This window comes from Mesoplodon bidens, assembly GCF_964165515.1.
Source record: "Mesoplodon bidens genome assembly, chromosome: 2".
NCBI classification, from domain to species: Eukaryota; Metazoa; Chordata; class Mammalia; order Artiodactyla; family Ziphiidae; genus Mesoplodon; species Mesoplodon bidens.
This window is the reverse complement of record NC_138177.1, coordinates 17,824,059-17,845,157: the sequence shown is the minus strand read 5'-3', so window position 1 is coordinate 17,845,157 and position 21,099 is coordinate 17,824,059.

The following is a 21,099-nucleotide window of genomic DNA, read 5'->3' as shown; positions in this document are numbered from 1 at the left end:
ACGCAACAGAAATCCTCCTGAGCCCACCAAGAATATCCTCAATCTTGGAGCTTCAAAGCTGTAAAACCCCGGGCCCCCTTTGCAGTTAATCACAGCAAAAACTGTTTGAAGGCTGGTTGAATATCTCAGGCCAGTGGAGGGACAGTGTGCCTCTCTCCACGCCGGACAGTGCTCATCCGGTCTGAGCTGCAGAAGCAGCCCTGCCCCAGGGGTCTGCTCTCCCCCTCTTTCGTTCCCTCATGCCCAGGGTGGAGGATAACTCTTGGATTGTGCTTTGCTGTCCTACACTTTGCCTAAGGTGATTCCACAATCAATTTGAGGCAACAGCTTTGCTGAGAGTTGACCAAAAGTTTGAAGAAGAGTGAATTAGGGGTTCAAACAAGTCACCAAAATGTCCTTCATGACATTTTTTACACTTACTTATGTCACTTACTGGCAAATGTTATAACCAGGCTTAAAGGATAGAACAGACATATATACTATATATACTGGGCTATTACAATGAAATGTATACTATGTTGCTAGTTGGCCTCCAAGCAAAAATGGAAATGGTTTGAATTAAGAATTTGTGTCTCTCCTCAACAGATCAATAATTAACGGTGGACAAGCTTTCCTCCTTAGTAAGGTGATTCACTGGGCATTGGTTTGTCAAAACTGCTTAGAGCAGTTTGTTTAGAATTCAGAAGTTCTTTAAAGACTTTAATTCGAAACAGATTGTCCAGCTTCATCTCCCCCTGCCTTCCTCAGCCTTCATAAGCCTCTGGGTCTCAGCTGGCTGAAAAGCCTTCACATACTCTCTTGACTATTCTCACTCCATCACCTCACCTCTCACCCCCGTGCCCACCGTGAGCTCCAGAAGCACCAGTGTTCTGGAAACACCCAGTACCATTTAGCCTCTGGGTCTCCACATGTGAGGCTTCCTCTGCTGGAGGACCCCCTTTTTCCCCCATTCCTTTCTACTCTTATCCCCACGCCCCTCCCCACCCACCTCCAGCCACATTTGCGGTATAACATCTTATTTCCTTGTCCTTCCTGACTTCATTCAGTTGTCACTTCCCTGGAGCAGTTTCATCAGACCCTTCTAGCAAGAATCCGAGACCTTGTGTGGTCAGCAAACTATAGTCAGTCCTACTCAACACATGTTTTTGTAAAGAAAGCTTTATTAGAACACAGCTATCACCATTAGTTTGTGTGTTGCTTATTTCTGCTTTCCGGCTACAGTGGCAGAGCTGAGTAGGTAAGACAGAGACCATATGGTTAGTTAAACCTGAAATATTTACTCTCTGGCCCTTTACCGATAATGTTTGCTATCTGTGTGTGTCCCATACTTTTCAGAAGCTGGGTGTCTGAGTTTGGAAATCTTATGTGCAAAAATACAAATCTGTATTGGAGATCAAGAGATGAAGATTTGGGTTATTAATATTTCTACTTTGTAGCTTTTTTAAATGAAAAAGAAAATTACTACTTTAAAAGCATGGATATCTAAGAAATTAATTGACAATTAATATTTTAGGGAAGTATCTGTTGTATAGAACCACCTACATACTAATTAAAGAAGAGGCAGTTGCTAGCTTTTATTTCTACAGGCGACCCTGTCTTTTCTAAGTTGGGGATATCTGGGGACATTTTAAAAGTTATTTGAATATACATTTTTATTGTGATAAAATATAGATAATGTAATATATAATTTAGCATTTTAACCATTTTTAAATGTATAGCTCAGTGACTAAGTACTTTCACATATTTGTGACACCATCACCACCATCCATCTTCAGAACTTTCTTCATCTTTAAACAGATACTCTACCCATTAAACAATAACCCCTCATTGTCCCATTGCCCAGCCCCTGGCAACCACCATTCTACTTTCTGTGTCTATGAATTTGACTAGTTTAGATACTTCATATAAGTAGAATCATATAGTATTTGTCCTTTTATGACTAACTTATTTCACTTAGCATAATGTTCTCAAGTTTCATCCATGCTATAGCATGTGTCAGAATGTCCTTCCTTTTAAGATCAAATAATATTCCATTGCATGTATATAACACATTTTAAAACTTCATTTATACATTGATGAACAATTGGCTTGCTTCCAGTTTTGGCTATTGTGAATAATGCTGCTAAGAACACGGGCATACAAATGCTTATTTGAGCCCGTTCTTTCAATTCTTTTGAGTATATACCCAGAAGTAGAATTGCTGGATCATATGGTAATTCTATTTTTAATTTTTTTGAGAAACACACATACTGTTCTGTATAGTGGCTGCACCATTTTACATTTCCACCAGCAGTGCGCAAGGATTTCAATTTCTCCTTATCATTGCCAACACTTAATTTCTGTTTCTTTGATAATAGCAGTCCGTCCTAGTAGTTATGAAGTGGTATGTCATTGCATTTCCCTAACAATTAGTGTTGCTGAGCATCTTTTCATCTGTTTATTGGCCATTTGTATATCTTCTTTGGGAAAATGTTCATTCAAGTCCTTTCCCATTTTTTAGTCGATCTGTTTGTTTTTTGTTGTTATTGTTGAGATGTATGAATTCTTTATATATTCTGGATAATAGCCCTTTATTAGATATATGATTTGCAAATATTTTATCCTATTCCTCAGGTTTCCTTTTCACTCTATTGATAGTTTTCTTTGATACACAGAAGCTTTTAATTTTGATGTAATCTAACTTAACTATATTTTTCTTTTGTTGCCTGTGCTTTTGGTGTCTTATCCAAGAAATCACTGCCAAATCCAACGTCCTGAGGCTTTTCCTCTGTGTTTTCTTCTAGGATTATTATAGTTTTAACTCTTACATTTAGTTCTTTGATCCAGTGTGAGCTAATTTTTGTGTATGGTATAAGGCAAGAGTCCAGCTTCATTCTTTTATGTGTGGATATCCAGTTTTCCCTGCACAATTTTTTGAAGAAGATTGTCCTTTCTTCATTGAATGGTCTGGGAACCCTTGTCAAAATCATTTGACCATACATGTGAGGGTTTATTTCTGAGCTCTCTGTTCAATTCCATTGGTCCATATTTCTGCCTTTATGCCAGTACCACACTGTTTTCCTTACTGTAGCTTGTAGTGAGTTTTGAAATCAGGAAATGTGAGACCTAAAATGTGGTTCTTCTTTTCAAGACTTTTTTGGCTATTTAAAGTCTCTTGAAATTCCATATGAACTTCAGGATGGATTTTTCTAAAATGTCATTAGGTCAAATGTACTTTTCTGAGAGAACATCTATTGCATGAACCAAAAGCTTCCCTCTTTTTCCCACTGTGTGACTTGAGCATTTTCTTTTCTTCTGCCCCTTTTTTGCCCAACCAGAGCAAAGACATCTTTATTTGCCTACAGTGCATTTCACTGTCTAAAGTAGAGTGGTAGACACCAGAGATAAGGTTGGCATCACTTTCCTCGGGCAGGTACTTCTCCATTGGGTTGACGTCACTCTTTGGAGATGATGAGGTCAATAATCTGCAGAGAGACCAGAGACCTCAGGCACCCCACACCTCTGTGTGCTGCCCATTGGATCACAAGAAACTCCCACTCATGGCTGATGTAAACACGGTCATATAGCTAACAGTGCTTGTGTGTAGCTGGCAGAAATGTAGCTGGAAAACATAAAGATTCAGCCTCTCTCTGCCAACTGGATTTTAATGACCAAACCACAGGGGTTTGGACTATTTAAATAAAATAGGACAAATGGAAGAAAAATCCAATATTCCTACAAAAAAAAAAAAACCCAAGTGATTTGTAATCTGCAAGACTATAAAACCAATGTTATACTTGAGAGGAAAAAAGTGGAAACATTTCTTGGATATGCACAGCAGACACTATTTGGAGTTTTAGTATTTGACCCAATAAACTGTATTATTAAAAATTTGCAGGCAAAAATCTCTTCCTTTTTCCTTTTGGAGGTTTGGTTTGGTTTTATTTTTTTAGCTGTCGTCCAAAAGAAATTCCAAAGTTTTTTGACAATTTTATCATTTCTGACTTAAGCCTGTTGCAAATCTCTTTGAAACAACTAGGCCCAAGGGTGGTTCGGGCAGCTGCCTGAATTCCACGCAAATGTAAAAAGTCTCTTCCATGTTAAGTGCTACACTTTGCCGTAATAGAATCCAGATGCTTAAACCATTCAAAGATTACCTTTTACAGTGTGAACAGAAGCATGAATGTAAGCGTTATGCTAAAATGTAGTTAGATTCCAATTGTTACTAAGCTTTTTGAGTATAACTTCTGAAGGAGAGTTGAGGCAGAGAAGACTGGGGAAAGGGGAACTGAAAAAACCATGTGCCTGGGAATGTCTTATCAGGCAGTCACTGGAGAGAGTCATAATTAGATTAAGCTTCTGCAGAGTATACATAATTAATAACAAAAGAGACCAGGAGACTCCTTTTGAGACGGGGGTAATAACTCAGCAAGCAGGAACCAGGTTTCTTCTCTCATGCAATTCAAAGGGAATTCCCATTATGAGGTGAAACTGAGCCCCGCAACTCAATACTCTGTCAGCTACTGTAACTTATCTTTACTTTCCAATGGTGTGATGAGGGAGGGAGGTTTCATATTGTTTCTCACATGTTGTACATGTCATGCAGGTAAGCTCTCAAAGTCTTGTGTCATATCATTTAATTTATTGTTGATATGCTGGCACATCTCCTGGTTTCCTACCTATGTTCAGTGATGTCTCTAAACACACCCCAAAGTGCACCAATACCCAACTATCTTGTCAAAATAAGTGACTCACTTTTTTCAGCCATCAGAAAGCCTGATGGTTAAACCACAGAATAATCTATGGGACAGCCAATGTAAATGTTTACATGGCACCAATTTCTCAATTATTTTTGCCTTTAGGACAATGTTGGGGGCACTGCTTGAAAATTCTTAAGGATCAGTCTGTGAATGGTAGAGTTAATTGCTTTCCTAGAATAAAAACTGGGTAGGAATAATTTTTATCATTTTGTATTTCCAGACATCATCAAAGGACACTAATTACACATCTACACTGTGTGAAATAGTTTGGGATGTCTCAGAATCAAAAGTTCATATTAGAAACCAAAGATGAAAATTCATGCTAAAGGTCAAAAAGATGGCCTTCTGAATTGAGAGGTTTCTGCTGAGATTCAAATTATGTCACTTGAGGGGCTTAGTTCCCTTATTTGGAAAATAAGGAAATTGGACAAGATTTCTAATGTCTCTTCTGCTTCTAATATTTAATGTTTCTGAAATCCTCAAATCAGGACATACCCTCTGCAGAGGAAGAGAAGTGTTTTTGTTCATTCATTTATTTGTTTTACTATAAATATGATAGCAAAGGTCCCCTGTCCCAGAATCTTTAAGCTCTACTTATCTCACCTGCTGGGTTGATTGACTTTTGGCCAGTAGAGTTGGCCTTTGAAATAAGACAGGCGTTATGTCTTCAGAAGATGTGATTGGAAATGCAATTGTGCATTTCCTGGGTCAGATCACACTAAGTCATTTTCTCCTACTAATATATTGACATGGAACTGGATCCCCAAAGGCTGGAAGTGAAGAACCAGGGCTAGGGGTGTTCAAAGGACAAGGATACTGGATGAGAGGGTCAAATAGTTGGCTTTAGACAGTGGGATGGGAGGAGCCTGGGAAAGTGGGAGTACATTAAAATTATTGTTGTTATTATTGTTGAGATGTGCTTTGTGAATTTAATAGTACCCTTCCAAAGAAACCAAAAATTACTGATAGAATGCTGTTCATTAGTCAATAAGCTTGTTTAGTTCTCAGGAAAACCAGTAGAATTTTACATCCCTGATGCTTCCAGGAGGGCAGTGCTTCCTTCAATGGGATTGTTTCTGTACTGTCTGAGGAAGCCTGTTCTTTCCTAAGGGACACCAAAGACAAGTGCTTGATGGAAACCAAAACCTGGTAGGGAAGCAAAGAGGGTCTGTGACTCCTCCCTCTTTTTAATGCCCTTCAATTGTGATTCCAGGTAATGCTTACCTCCAGCTCAGTACAGGAAGAAAGGCAGGGGGAAAGGAACCTGTATTTCTTGGTCAATGTCTTTCTGCCCAGAACTGTTCTAGGTGTTTTGCAGTAAGTATTTACCATCTAGAGAAATTAAGTAACATGCCTAGGATGGTACAGCCAGGAATTAACAGAATCACTAATCAACCTACTCACGTGTATGAAAGTGAAGGTTGTATGGGGAAGAATTATAGTCAATACTTCTCATTGCTAGAAGCCTGACAAAGAGACATGGAAGTTAGAGTGGGCAACTGATTCAGTGTCACTGCACTTATTGGCCTTTATCAACTTTTAGTGTTTGTTTGGAAAAGTTAGCACAGGCTCCGTACATCAGTGCAGAAGCCCATCAGCTGAGGTAGTTATGTATGGAGAAGCCCAAGAGGATGGGTGTGAGAAATTGTTGCCTCCTTCAACTCCATACAGCTATGACATCCCTTCTCTAAAACACAGATCTGAGAGGCTGTTCGCTTGCTTAGAAGTGTGGTGCTGACTTTATACTCAAGACTTCAACATCTGGCTCCAAACCAATTACCAAATTTCATCTCCAGCCTTTCCTCTTCCTACACTGCTTGGTGGTGCCTGATGAAGTTGGCATTCAATACTTCCTTATGTGATAGGACAGAGTTTTAAATCTGTAGGAGTCCACAACCTTCCCGGAGAGAGGAGACTTAATATCATTTTCATCCCCCAGTTTTGGAGGGTCTTTCTGTTTCTGGATTTTGGGAATGTAGAACTGAGATATAGGGCAATAAGCAGGTGCATCAGAATGACTGGAAGAAAGGGAGATGGAGAGAAAGGTCCCCTGAAACATGTTTTGGAACCAGGGCTAAAGAGGGTTAGCATCCATAGGGCTTGGAGTGAGAGCAAATGGAGAAAACAGAAATGAGACTGGGGTAAAATGGATGAGGGTGAGAGAATTCTCAGGTAGGAGACTGGGAGCTTCCCCAAGTTATAGGGGAGTGGGGAAACATACAGCCCAGGTGATTTTGACAAGAGTTGATGTGGAAAATGTACTTAGATCTTCTTTAATGTTCTTTAAGAGCTGTAAGTCAAGACAAAAATTCCTGCTCCTAGCGTGTTCCTTGGAATGACTCACCCCAGGACTGACCCACTGAGTCATCCCTGCAAGGGAGCCACACTTGCCATTGCTTATGCTTTTCCTTTGCATGAAATACCCTTCTTTTTTTCTACCAGGCAATAGTTTTCTTTCCCTCCAAGGATAAGTTCAAATGTATTTCCTTGGGATAGTTCTCATTGCACCACTCTACCTTGATCCAAGGAATCAGTTCTCGCTAAATACTCCAGAGGCACTTTTTAAATTACTTCAATTACAGTATTTATTACAGTCTGGTTCATTGTACATGAGGATACACTTGTCTCCTTCATACGCCTTGGCTTGACCAGATTTGTATCCCTAGCATCTTGCGTGTGCCTTTCATGTTGCATATAACCAGCACATCTTGCAGTGAATTGAATCGATCCAGTTTGATCTGGTCCCAACCAATACAAACATTCAAGTTTGTACTGTACACTGGTCTTGGTGCACCAACATTCACACACAAGGATTAAAATACTTCATTCAACTAGAATATAGAGTGCTAATAGAATTCTACTCTATTTTTTCTTCATTTTATACACAAGATAGAATGCTGATGTGACAATTTATAAGTCTGAAGTCATCTTTTTTATGTCTCCATTTCATACATGTCTGAGTCTGTTATTTGGGAAAGTTATATGAAAAAAACAAAAGGAATATTTTAAAATATTGTCCCATTTTATTTGGTTTCATTGTTAAGGAAATTTGTATGCCCACCCTTGTTCAAAGTTAAATGAGCCTGCTCAAATCCTTTTGGGGCTTAAGTGGAATATAAATAAAGAAAGAAGAAACACACTCTCTGTTCTTGCTGAAAAAAAATATTTGTGTAGTGCCAGGTTTGTGATAGTAAAATAAAGTGATTCACCAGGTCATTATAGTTTTTGCTATACAAACACTATTTTTGCTTAAATAATGTAAATACCTCAGGATTGTTGCAGTTTGAATTATACACATGACTGCTTCGATTCTACTCTTCATTTTGGATGGTTGAAAACCTTGTCTTTGGAATTTCAGCAAGCACTGTTGGTGGCCTAGCCAACTGCTTTTAATCCCATTATTTTCTTGCTGACAAAGCACTCCAGCCCTCCATGTTTTCACTTGGGAATCCACCCCCTCCCAGGTGACTCAGGAGTGTCTATCTCTAGGCCCAGGGGTAAATCTAAGTTGGATATGCCAATAATAAGTGGCTTCAGCATGGGTCCGAGATGTAATTCTGGAAAAGGAGACCTGGGGTAGTCTTCTGGAGAGTACTTGGGCAAGATTACCTTTACTCTTAAGTTAAAATAAAAATGATAGAAGGGAGAAACTATCCGTACATAGTGGTGACTAGTTTTGAAGTTTGGAGCAGCCAAAGAATAAAGTTGACATGCTGAGGATGACAAAACAAGAAGGTGGAAAGAAAGTACATCCATGATATTTGAACACCAAATTATGCAGTTCTAGATTCACTGCACCTCAGCATTAAATGCTAGGTGAGATGAAAAATATACATCATGGTCTAAGACAGATGATATAGACTTTTATTATTTATTATTTGCTGCTAAAAATATGTTAACTGATCTACAGAAAGAAAGACATAGGAGAAGTAGAAAGATATAGTTCTTATTTCAGCTTATAATTTAATTGGAAAGAATAAATCCACATAGGAAATGACTGATGGAAAATTATAAAGTCATAAATAAAGTAAAGGGTCTTAACAGTTTTTGTCCATCTGAACACTTTGTCAGTCTGGTGAAGTCTATGGCTTCCTTGACAGACAAATACTTTTAAATAAATAAAATAATCTATATAGTCTCACAAAAGAAAACAATTATATTTTAAACGTTCCCCAGGTTAAGAATTCTGGAAGGATGCATAATTAAATATGACAATTAACATTCTTTTTCATGAAATTAAGCTCTCAGAATCAGCATGATTTATGTTCTCAAGCCCAGTGTCAACTTGTTCAATGTCTAAAAAGCAAAAAGGCAGTCAAACCAATTATCTTCTATTTCAAATGTTGTTATAATTTTAACTTAAAAAATAAACAGATTAAATAAGGTTGTTATCCTATATGCATGCTACCAAAGTCATCACCAAGTGATTAGAAATTGTTATATTATTTTCCCATTTGCTGGAAGTAAAGACATTCACAAACAAGAGTATTGCCCTCCACTTTAACTGAAGAAGCTGTACAGTAGAGTGTATTATTGGTTCCAAGTATATACTGTCTCTCCTCAACCATTCATGGGGCCCATCCATATAGGCTTCTTCCTTGGTATGTTCTCTGTGGTAAGATTATTATTTTTACCCCAATGATATCAAGCTTGGCCATATAATGTGATTTGGCCAATGGAATATGAGCAGAAATGACATGTACCAATTCCCAGTTGAAGCTTTACAGCAAGTATTGTGGTTCCACCATTATTCTTTTTCCTCTGTCATGAGAATGTGATATACCAGAGAGGGGTCACTCCTTTAGCTTGTATCCCAGAGCAATGAAGACACGTGGAACAAACTGGTCCACAGATGACAGCATACATGAGTAAGAAATACACCTTTGCAGTTTAAGTCACTTAGATTTTGGAGTTGTTTATTATCAAAACATAACTTAATGAAAAGTAATTAAGGCAGGTTGATATTTATGGGGAATCTTTCTGATTTCTCCTTAATGATCCTTTTTTCTCTTACCATGCAACATTTTTCATATTTCTAACTCTTTTTTAATATCAGATTTATTGTTTCTACTCAATCTGCAGCATATAATAGACATTTAAACATTTATTATCATCTGTAATATTTTTGTAGGCTTTTCTTTCTTCTTCTTGGAAGGTTAGTGAGTTTTACAGCTATTATCTTTATTAGACAAGATATAAGTTAGTGGAAAATTGGTTATACGGTTATATAGATCACTCCCACTACAGCAACATTTTGTAGACTCAGCCTGCAGCCAAAAGGTCTAGATGAGGCCTTTATTTTTGGAGGATTAACTAACCTGAACTAAGTTTATAAACTTAAAATCAAAAATCTGGAATAAAATTGAAAATGTAGTCAATCATCTTGATATATTTTATTGTCAACACACCCAACCTCCAGACACTGAAGTTTAAAGTTATCATCATAGATAATCTTAGCCATAAGGGCTGAAAGTTTACAGCTTCACTAGATCACAGCTGAGGCTCCCAGGGAAGCCATCAAGACAAAGATAACAATTTTCTAAAAATAGGGAGAAATTTGTAAGTCAAAATTTCACTGCTGTCCTGGGAGGTGCTGGCCCTGATTTGCATTTATCATGGTCACATCTGGGCTTCTGACTTGTTTGATAGTCCTTTTATGACTAAACATGAAAGGAATTTTAGTTTTGTGGAATACTGTCAAGAAAAGAGAAGAGGGGATCTGTTCTGGCAACGTTCCCAGGTCTAAACTTTGTGGAGGTATCCAGGGAAGAGCTGTTATTAATTGACACTGACAGTGAAATGACACAGGTCAACTCCTGGTGATCCAAGGCTATTTATTCAAGTCCAAGGCAACTCAGGTTCTCCTCCTCCTCTTGAATGAAGCTTTCCCTTATGTCATTTTGCTCTTTATTAACACTTATACCAGAAAAGCAGAAAGTGTATGCTTAACTTTGTGAAGCAGCTCAAGAAGCAAGTTAGCATGGAGGATGATGAATTACTGAGATTTGAAAATTATAAATTAATTTCAGGCATGAAAGTGTGCTGATCATTAGGACTTGACTAAAAATCACTCAGAGAACCAACTGACCTCCTTCCACCTTGTCCAGCTGATGGTCATTTACTGGTTCTTTAAGACAAGATTCCAGAACCTCCTTTCTGTGAGTCCTTTCTAAACTCTTTGTCAGTTGAAGTATCCTTCTTCCAGACTATCTTAGGAGCTTGTACGTACCTTCAACATTCATCATACTTTAACTACAGAACTGTTGTATCATGCTTCCTTGTTTTCAAATATGGGATGTACCAATACTGAGCCAAAATAAATCAGATATCTGATGCAACTATTAAATTTTCCATCAAACACTTGGAAAATGATCCAAATAGATAAACACTTTTTGAATACAGAAGCACATAGTTTGACTTAATTTTTCAACTTCTTACCTGTTAGTTGGTTGTAGTGGTTTTATATAATTGTAACAGAAATAGGCAACTTGAATCTTGGTAAAGTTCATAAAAATGATACCCTGATTAGCTCAGAAACCTAAAATTAAAGATTCAGTATACTTTATGTGACTCTATACAAATTCATATGCAAACAAATCCAAATAGAGACTATATTTGTCCATGAAAAAGGAGTGATTCTTCTGTAAAAGTGACATATTTGCTTCCTCTTATTTAAGTTCCTATATGTTTGTTTGTTTGTTCAGCAAAGATTTATTGAATCTCTCCTCTGTTTCTGGCATATTACAGGGTTTACATTTTTTGTTTGTTTGTTTCTGTTTTTTTAAAATTTTTATTGGAGTATAGTTGCTTTACAATATTGTGTTAGTTTATACTGTACAGCAAAGTGAATCAGCTATACTTATACATATATCCCATCTTTTTTGGATTTCCTTCTCATTTAGGTCACCACAGAGCACTGAGCAGAGTTCCGTGTGCTATACAGTAGTTTCTCATTAGTTATCTATTTTATACATACTATCAATAAGTGTATATATGTCAATCCCAGTCTCCCTATTCATCCCATCCCACCTTCCCCCTTGGTATCCATACCTTTGTTCTCTATGCCTGTGTCTCTATTTTGACTTTTTAAATAAGTTCATCTATACCAATTATTTCATATTCCACATATATGCATTAATATAAGATGTGGTACATATACACAATGAGATATTACACAGCCATAAAAGGGACCAAAATTGGGTCATTTTTAGAGACATAGATGGACTTAAGAGATTGTCATACAGAGTGAAGTAAGTCAGAAAGAGAAAAACAAATATCGTATATTAACGCATCTATGGGGTTTACATTTTATTGAGGGAAAACAAACTAAAAAGTAATCACAAAATAAATATCAGATGGTGATAAGATCTCTGAAGACGATACAAAGAGCAAGATGAGATAAAGACTGACTGGCAAGCTCTGGCTACTTTAGAGAGATTGATCAAGGAAGGTATAGCCTGAGGAAATCACACTTCAATTTGTCCTGGAATGATACTAAGGAGCTAGCTATGGCGAGACTAGATCAGAGACTAGATAGAGTGCAAAGATCAAAAACTGGGAAACAGTGTATGAGGAAATGAAAAATAAGTGGATTATAAGAGTTAAGGTGTTTTTGGCTGCAAGTAACAATACTCACTTCAAACAGATTTAAGAAGTAAGATGTATTTATTATCACACTTAAAAAGATAGAGTTAAATTACACAGGTAATTTTCATTGTTTAACAACTACCTTAACACAGGAAAAGAAAAGGGCAAAAATAATCTTACTGGGTTTTATTTAACCTCTGTCTCCCAAATATTATTATATTAACATGTAATCAATATAAAAAATTACCAATTGGCAATCTTGACATTTGTGACAACATGAATGGAACTTGAGAGCATTCGGATAAGTGAAATAAGCCAGAAAGAGATAGACAAATACTGTATGGTATCACTTATATGCGGAATCTAAAAAAATAAAGTCAAACTCTTAGAGAGAGAAAATACACAAATGGTTGCCAGAACATTGGGAGTGGGGGAAATTAGGACAGGTTACTAAAGGGCACAAACTTTCAGCTATAAGATGAATAAGGTCTGAGGATCTAACGTAAAACATAGTGACTATAGTTGATATGCTGTATTATATCAGAAATTTGCTAGCAGAGTAGAGCTTAAGTGTTATCACCCAAATAATTGATAGTAACAATAATAATAAATCTGTGAGATGGGGATGCATTAATTAATTAGATGCTAGATGATGGGAATCCTTTTGCAATGTATACATAGATCAAATCACCATGATGTACACTTTAAATATCTTACAATTTTATTTGTTAATTATAACCTCAAAAAAGATGAAAAAATAAACAATGTGGAAAAAATTATCAATTAAATATTTTGCATACCTTTCTCTTATTTGATATTGTCTTCAAAATCTAGTGTATGATAGCTACACTTCATATGCTCAGAAGTTGCATGTGGACAGTGACTATTATACTGGGCAGCACAAGTATAGATTATGAATTACAGAGAGACAGGAGAGGAAGCAGAGATAGATTATCCTGGCCATAGTTCTGTGAAGAGATGATGGTGTCTTGGACTATAGCAGCATCAGTGAATATGAAGTGAAGTCAGTGACTTTGGGAGATACACACACACACACACACACACACACATATATGTATATGTGCATACACTTTTTGGCTATAAATGCAAATAGGCTTGTTATGATTTCTGCCCTTTACTACCTGTGTAATTTAGGGGAAAAAACTTAACTTCTTAAAACTTAACTTCTTAACTCCTGCATTTGAGAGAATGGGATGAAGCAATTCATGGAAAACACTTATCAGAGTTACTGGAGCAGACTCAGTTCTTTAAAAAATATAAAAGTGGTATGGAGATTGGTTCAAGATGGCAGAGTAGAAGGACATGAACTCACTCGTCTTGTGAGAGCACTGGAATCACAACTAACTGCTGAACAGTCATTGAGAGGAAGACACTGGAACTCACTAAAAGTGATACCCCACATCCAAAGACAAAGGAGAAGCCACAATGAGATGGTAGGAGGGGCACAATCACAAAATCAAATCCCATGACTGCTGGGTGGGTGACACACAAACTGGAGAAAAATTATACCACAGAAGTCCACCCACTGGATTGAAGGTTCTGAGCCCCACATCAGGCTTCCCAACCTGGGGGTCTAGCAATGGGAGGAGGAATTCCCAGAGAATCAGACTTTGAAGGTTAGTGGGATTTCATTGCAGGACTTCAAACAGGACTGAGGGAAACAGAGACTCCACTCTTGGAGGGCACATACAAAGTAGTGTGTGCATCAGCAACAGGGGGAAGGAGCAGTGACCCCATAGGAGACTGAACCAGACCTACCTGCTAGTGTTGGAGGGTCTCCTACAGAGGCTTCGGTTGGCTGCAGCTCACATCAGGGACAAGGACACTGGCAGCAAAAGTTCTGGGAAGTACTCCTTGGCATGAGCTCCCCCTGAGTCTGCCATTAGCCCCACCAAAGGGCCTGTAGCCTCCAGTGCTAGGTAACCTCAGGCCAAACAACCAACAGGGAGAGAACTCAGCCCTACACATCAACAGACAAGCAGACTGAAGTTCTACTGAGCTCTGCCACCGAGCAACAGTCAGCTCTACCCACCACCAGTCCCTCCCATCAGGAAGCTTGCACAAGCCTCTTAGCCTAAACTATCAGAGGACAGACAGCAGAAGCACTACAATCCTGCAGCCTTTGGAACAAAACCCACATTCACAGAAAGATAGACAAAATGAAAAGGCAGAGAACTATATACCAGGTGAAGAAACAAGATAAAACCCCAGAAAAACTATTAAATGAAGTGAAGATAGGAAACCTTCCAGAAAAAGAATTCAGAATAATGATAGTGAAGATGATCCAGGACCTCAAAAAAAGAATGGAGGCAAAGATCGAGAAGATGCAAGAAATGTTTAACAAAGACCTAGAAGAATTAAAGAACAAACAAACAGAGGTGAACAATATAATAACTGCAATTAAAAATACACTAGAAGGAAACAATAGCAGAATAACTGTGGCAGAAGAACAGAAAAGTGACCTGGAAGACAGAATGGTGGAATTCACTGTCACAGAACAGAATAAAGAAAAAAGAACAAAAAGAAATGAAGACAGCCTAAGAGACCTCTGAGAAAACACTAAACACACCAACATTTCCATTATAGGGGTCCCAGAAGGAGAAGAGAGAGAGAAAGGACCTGAGAAAATATTTGAAGAGATTACAGTTGAAAACTTCCCTAACATGGGAAAGGAAATAGCCACCCAAGTTCAGGAAGCTCAGAGAGTCCCAGGCAGGACAAACCCAAGGAGAAACACACTGAGACACATACTAATCAAATTGACAAAAATTAAAGACAAAGAAAAATTATTAAAAGCAACAAGGAGGGAAAGACAAAAAACATACAAGGGAAATGCCATAAGATTAACAGCCGATTGCTCAGCAGAAACACTACAAGCCAGAAGGGAGTGACACAATATATTTAAAGTGATGAAAGGGAAGAACCTACAACAAAGATTACTCTACCCAGCAAGAATCTCATTCAGATTTGAGAGAGAAATCAAAAGCTTTACAATATGAAAGGCTAAGAGAATTCGGCACCACCAAACCAGCTCTACAACAAATGTTAAAGGAATTTCTCTAAGTGGGAAACACAAGAAAAGAAAAGGACCTACAAAAACAAACTCAAAACAAGTAAGAAAATGGTAACAGGAGCATACACATTGATAATTACCTTAACTGTGAATTGATTAAATGCTCCAACCAAAAGAAACAGTCTTGCTGAATGGATACAAAAAGAAGACTTGTATATATGTTTTCTACAAGAGACCCATTTCAGACCTAGGGACACCTACAGACTTAAAGTGAGGGATTGGAAAACATTATTCCATGCAAGTGGAAATCAAAAGAAAGCTGGAATAGCAATACTCATATCAGATAAAGTGACTTTAAAATAAAGAATGTTACAAGAGACAAGGAAGGACATTACATAATGATCAATGGATCAACCCAAGAAGAAGATATAATAATTATAAATATATATGCACCCAACACAGGAGCACCTCAACACATAAGCAAATGCTAATAGCTTTAAAAGAGGAAATCATGGGCTTCCCTGGTGGTGCAGTGGTTGAGAGTCTGCCTGCCGATGCAGGGGACGTGGGTTTGTGCCCCGGTCCGGGAAGATCCCACAAGCTGCAGAGCGGCTGGGCCTGTGGGTCATGGCCGCTGAGCCTGTGCACCCGGAACCTGTGTTCCGCAATGGGAGAGGCCACAACAGTGAGAGGCCCATGTTCCACAAAAAAAAAAAAGAGAGGAAATCAACAGCAACACAGTAATTGTGGGGGATTTAACACCTCACTTACACCAATGGACAGATCATCCAGGCAGAAAATTAATAAGGAAACACAAGGTTTAAATGACACAGTAGACCAGATAGCTTTAATTGAAGTTTATAGGACATTCCACCCAAAAGTGGCAGAATACACTTTCTTCTCAAGTGCTTATGGAACATTCTCCAGGATAGATCACATCTTGAGTCACAAATCAAGTCTCAGTAAATTTACGAAAATTGAAATCATTTCAAGTATATTTTCCAACCACAATGCTATGAGATTAGAAATCAGTTACAGGGGAGAAAATGTAAAAAACACAAACACATGGAGGCTAAACAGTACGTTACTAAAGAACCAAGATATCACTGAAAAAATCAAAGAGGAAATCAAAAAATACCTAGAGAAAAATGACAATGAAAACACAACAATCCAAAACCTATGGGATGCAGCAAAAGCGGTTCAAGGGGGAAGATTAGAGCAATAAAATCCTACCTCAAAAAACAAGAAAACTCTCAAATAAAGAATCTAACTTTACACCTAAAGGAACTAGAGAAAGAAGAACAAACAAAACCCAAAATTAGTAGTAGGAAAGAAATCATAAAGATCACAGCAGAAATAAATGAAATAGGAACAAAGAAAATGATAGCAAATATCAATAAAACTAAAAGCCAGTTCTTGGAGAAGATAAACAAAATTGATATTGATAAACCATTAGCCAGACTCCTCAAGAAAAAGAGGGAGTGGACTCAAATCAATTAGAAATGAAAAAGGAGAAGTGACAATGGACACCACAGAAATACAAAGCATCCTAAGAAACTAGTACAGCAACTCTATGTCAATCAAATGGACGACCAGGAAGAAATGGACAAATTCTTAGAAAGGTACAACCTTTCAAGACTGAACCAGGAAGAAATAGAAAATATGAACAGACCCATCACAAGCACTGAGATTGAAACTGTGATTAAAAATACTCCAACAGGGGCTTCCCTGGTGGCGCAGTGGTTGAGAATCTGCCTGCCAATGCAGGGGACAGGGGTTCGAGCCCTGGTCTGGGAAGATCCCACATGCCGCGGAGCAACTAGCCCCGTGAGCCACAAATACTGAGCCTGTGCGTCTGGAGCCTGTGCTCCGCAATGAGAGGCCGCGATAGTGAGAGGCCCGTGCACCGCGATGAGGAGTGGCCCCCACTTGCCGCAACTAGAGAAAGCCCTCGCACAGAAATGAAGAGCCAACACAGCCATAAATAAATAAATTAATTAAAAAAAAATATTCCAACAAACAAAAATCCAGGACCAGATGGCTTCACAGGTGAATTCTATTAAACATTTAGAGAAGAGCTAACACCTATTATCCTTCTCCAACTCTTCCAAAAAATTGCAGAGGAAGGAACACTCCCAAACTCATTCTAGGAGGCTACCATCACCCTGAGATCAAAACCAGAGAAAGATACTACAATAAAAGAAAATTACAGATCAATATCACTGAGGAAGATAGATGCAAAAATCCTCAACAAAATATTAGCAAACAGAATCCTACAACACATTAAAAGGATCATACATGATCATCAAGCAGGATTTACCCCAGGGATGCAAGGATTCTTCAATATATGCAAATCAGTCAATGTGATACACCATATTAATAAACTGAAGAATAAAAACCATATGACCATCTCAATAGATGCAGAAAAAGCTTTTGCCAAAATTCAACACCTATTGATGATAAAAACTCTCCAGAAAGTGGGCATAGAGGGAACCTACCTCAACATAATAAAGGCCATATACGACAAACCCACAGCAAACCTCATTCTCAATGGTGAAAAACTGAAAGCCTTTCCTCTGAGATCAGGAACAAGACAAGGATGTCCACTCTCGCCACTATTATTCAAGATAGTTTTATAAGTCCTAGTCAGAGCAATCAGAGAAGAAAAAGAAATAAAAGGAATACAAATTGTAAAAGAAGAAGTAAAATTGTCACTGTTTGCAGATGACATGATACTATACATAAAAAATCCTAAAGATGCCACCAGAAAACTACTAGAGCTAACCAATGAATTTGGTAAAGTTGCAAGATACAAAATTAATGCCAGAAATCTCTTGCATCCCTATGCACTAACAACGAAATATCAGAAAGATAAATTAAGTAAACAATCCCATTAACCATTGCAACACAAACAACAAAATACCTAGGAATAAACCTACCTAAGGAGGTAAAAGACCTGTACTCAGAAAACTATAAGACAGTTGATGAAAGAAATCAAAGATGACACAAACAGATGGAGAGGTATACCATGTTCTTGGATTGGAAGAATCAATATTTTGAAAATGACTATACTACCCAAATCAATCTACAGATTAGTACAATCCCTATCAGATTACCAATGGCATTTTTTACAGAACTAGAACAAAAAATCTTAAAATTTGTCTGGAGGCACATTAGACCCTGAATAGCCACAGCAATCTTGAGGGGAAAAAATATGGAACTGGAGGAATCAGACTCCAGGACTTCAGACTATGCTACAAATCTACAGTAATCAAGGCAATATGGTACTGGTACAAAAACAGAAATATAGATCAATGGAACAGGATAGAAAACCCAGAGATAAACCCACGCACCTATGGTCAACTAATCTATGACAAAGGAGGCAAGGATATAAAATGGAGAAAAGACAGTCCCTTCAATAAGCGGTGCTGGGAAAACTGGACAGCTACATGTAAAAGAATGAAGTTAGAACACTCCCTAACACCATACAGGAAAATAAATCTCAAAATGGATTAAAGGGCTTCCCTGGTGGCACAGTGGTTGAGAGTCCACCTGCTGGTGCAGGGGACACGGGTTCGTGCCCCGGTCCGGGAAGATCCCACATGCTGCAGAATGGCTGGGCCCGTGAGCCATGGCCGCTGAGCCTGCGCATCCGGAGCCTGTAGTCCACAACGGCAGAGGCCACAACAGTGAGAGGCCCGCGTACTGCAAGAAAAAAAAAAAAAAAGGATTAAAGACCTAAATGTAAGACCGGACACTATAAAACTCTTAGAGGAAAACATAGGAAGAACACTCTTTAACATAAATCACAACAAGATCTTTTTTGACACACCTTCTAGAGTAATGGAAATAAAAACAAAAATAAACAAATGGTACCTAATGAATCTTAAAAGCTTTTGCACAGCAAAGGAAACCATAAACAAGACAAAAAGACAACCCTCAGAGTGGGAAAAAATATTTGCAAATGAATCAACAGATAAAGGATTAATCTCCAAAGTATATAAAGAGCTCATGCAGCTCAATATTACAAAAATGAACAACCCATTCAAAAAATGGGCAGAAGACCTAGTAGACATTTCTCCAGAGAAGACATACAGATGCTCAAGGGGCATATGAAAAGATGCTGAACATCACTAATTATTAGAGAAATGCAAATCAATACTACAATGAGGTATCACCTCACACTTTTTAGAATGGGCATCATCAGAAAACCTACAAACAATAAATGCTGGAAAGGGTGTGGAGAAAAGGGAACCCTCATGCACTGTTGGTGGGAATGTAAATTGATGCAGCCACTATGGAGAACAGTATGAAGTTTCCTTAAGAAACTAAAAATAGAATTACCATATGACCCAGCAATCCCACTCCTGGGCATATACCCAGAGAAAACTATAATTAAAAAAACACAAGCACCCCAATGTTCATTGCAGCACTATTTACAATAGCCAGGTCACGGAAGCAACCTAAATGCCCATCGACAGATGAATGGATAAAGAAGATGTGGTACATATATACAATGGAATATTATTCAACCATAAAAATAAATGAAATTGGGTCATTTGTAGAGATGTGGATGGATCTAGAGACTGTCATACAAAGTGCAGTAAGTCAGAAAGGGAAAAACAAATATCGTATATTAACGCATAAATGTTGAATCTAGAAAAATTGTACAGATGAACCAGTTTGCAAGGCAGAGATAGAGACACAGATGTAGAGAACAAACGTATGGGTACCAAGGGGGGAAGCAGCGTGAAGGGGTGGTGGTGTTGGGATAAATTGGGAGATTGTGATTGACCTATATACACCAATATGTATAAAATTGATAACTAATAAGAACCTGGTGTAAAAAAAAATTAAATAAAATTCAAATATAAAAAATAAAACCTATAAATGTGGTATAAACGAAGAACTATAAGATCTCAGAGGAGACAGAGAGTATTTCTGCATGTACTAATTAAGGAAAGTCACTTTTAGGCAGAGACTTGAAGGATGTGTAGATTTGATACAGGCAGACATGATAGAAGCAGGTACTCCAGAAGGAAGTATGAGGATAATGAATCTCAAGGCACATGTAAAACATAGCAAGTAGTTAAATCTGACCCCAATGCAGGCTGACTTTTGGGAGCAATGAAAGCTATGGATGATAAGGCATATGGCATAGAATATTTGGAGCCTCAGCTAAAAAGTTAAATTTTATTGTACAAATGGTGAGAAGATTTGTTATATTTTAATCAGAGGAGTGACATCAAGGTGGTATTTTGGGAAGATCAACCAGTTCAGTAGTGCTCAGCAGAGATTAAAAAAAGGAAACATTAGGCTCAGGAGAGCTAATCAAGACGTTATTGTGATTGTCCAGGAATGAGACAATAAAGGAATGGGATAGATAGTTGAACACAAGAAATATTCCAGAGGAAGGTTTTATTACCATGGTTTTACTCCTTTGTGCAAACTTCTTTGTAGAACTCCAGTTCTGTCTATACAACATCAAGCTCTTCATCGTTTTTATAAAATGTGGTACATATATACAATGCAATACTACTCAGCCATAAAAAAGAATGAAATAATGCCATTTGCAGCAACATGGATGGACTTGGAAATTATCATACTAAGTGAAGTAAGTCAGATGGAGACAGAAAAATATCATGTGATATAACTTACATGTGGAAGATAAAATATGACACAAATGAACCACTCTACGAAAAGAAACAGACCCACAGACATAAATGACAGACTTGTGGT